The sequence below is a fragment of the Arachis hypogaea genome, chromosome 2 (genome assembly GCF_003086295.3).
Source record: "Arachis hypogaea cultivar Tifrunner chromosome 2, arahy.Tifrunner.gnm2.J5K5, whole genome shotgun sequence".
Lineage (NCBI taxonomy): Eukaryota > Viridiplantae > Streptophyta > Magnoliopsida > Fabales > Fabaceae > Arachis > Arachis hypogaea.
Window position 1 is genome coordinate 29,596,356 of NC_092037.1, and position 1,756 is coordinate 29,598,111.

Below are 1,756 nucleotides of genomic sequence, written 5' to 3' on the forward strand. Positions count from 1 at the left end.
AAGTCAATAATACAGAGAATTGAAGATTCAGAACATACAGCAGAGGAATTGCACAGAAAAAGCTGGGCGTTCAAAACGCCCAGTGAAGAAGGACAGACTGGCGTTTAAACGCCAGCCAGTGTACCTGGTTGGGCGTTTAACGCCCAAAAGGGTAGCATTTTGGGCGTTAAACGCCAGAATGGATACCATTCTGGGCGTTTAACGCCAGGATGGCTAGAAGGGAAGATTCTGTTTTCAAATCAAATTTTTTCTAAGTTTTCAAAGTTTTTCAAAATCAAATCTTTTTCAAATCATATCTTTTCAATCAAATGTTTTCAAAATCAATTTCTTTCCTTTTTCAAAGATACTTACTAACAATTAATGATTTGATTGAACATTTTTTGCCTTTTATGTTGAGGAAGGTTTTATGTTTGAATCATATCTTTTCTTGTTAGGCAAGTCATTAATTTTTAAAATCATATCTTTTCAAATTATTTTCAAATCAAATCTTTTTAAAATATTTTTCAAATCATATCTTCTCAATCACATTTTTTTAAATCAATCATATCTTCTTAACCACATCTTTTTCAAAATAGTTTTCAATCAAATCCTTTTGATTTCTAATTTCAAAATCTTTTTCAAAAATCACTTGATTTCTTTTCCATTTTCATTTTCAAAAATTAAGTAATGTTTTTCAAAAATGTTTTCAAAATTTTTCACTTAATTTTCGAAAATTACTTCCCTCCTTCTCACATCCTTCTATTTATGGACTAACACTATTCCTTAATGCAAAATTCGAACTCCATCTTCTTTGATAAGTTCGAATTTTCTACCTCTGTCTTCCATTTTTCTTCCTCTGACACCTCAAGGAATCTCTATACTGTGACATAGAGGATTCCATATTTTCTTGTTCTCTTCTCTTTCTTATGAGCAGGAGCAAAGACAAAGGCATTCTTGTTGAGGCTGATCCTGAACCTGAAAGGACCTTAAAGAGAAAGCTAAGAGAAGCCAAGGCACAACTCTCTTTAGAGCACTTGAACGAACTCTTCAAGGAAGAGGAACAAATGGCAGCCGAAAACAACAACAATGCCAACAATGCAAGGAAGGTGCTGGGTGACTTTACTGCACCTACTCCCGACTTCTATGGGAGAAGCATCTCTATCCCTGCCATTGGAGCAAACAACTTTGAGCTTAAGCCTCAATTAGTTTCTCTAATGCAACAGAATTGCAAGTTCCATGGACTTCCTTTGGAAGATCCTCATCAGTTTTTAGCTGAGTTCTTGCAAATATGTGACACAGTCAAGACTAATGGGGTTGACCCTGAGGTCTACAGACTGATGCTATTCCCTTTTGCTGTAAGAGACAGAGCTAGAACATGGTTGGATTCTCAACCTAAAGAAAGCCTGGACTCTTGGGAAAAGCTAGTCAATGCCTTCTTGGCAAAGTTCTTTCCACCTCAAAAATTGAGTAAGCTTAGAGTGGAAGTCCAAACCTTCAGACAGAAGGAAGGAGAATCCCTCTATGAAGCTTGGGAAAGATACAAACAATTGATCAGAAAGTGTCCCACTGATATGCTTTCTGAATGGAGCATCATAGGTATTTTCTATGATGGTCTCTCTGAACTGTCCAAGATGTCTTTGGATAGCTCTTCTGGAGGATCTCTTCATCTGAAGAAGACGCCTACTGAAGCTCAAGAACTGATTGAAATGGTTGCAAATAACCAATTCATGTACACTTCTGAAAGAAATCCTATGAACAATGGGACTGGTCAGAAGAA

The 1,756-nt window shown here is 36.4% G+C and overlaps 1 non-coding gene across 1 annotated transcript; it reads right to left on the reverse strand.

Annotated features, from left to right (window-relative positions):
- Nucleotides 1-1,448: 1,448 nt before the first annotated feature.
- LOC112764741 (small nucleolar RNA R71) lies at nt 1,449-1,556 on the reverse strand. Its single transcript, XR_003183328.1, has one exon. It is a non-coding gene; the product is annotated as a small nucleolar RNA R71 (small nucleolar RNA).
- Nucleotides 1,557-1,756: the final 200 nt, after the last annotated feature.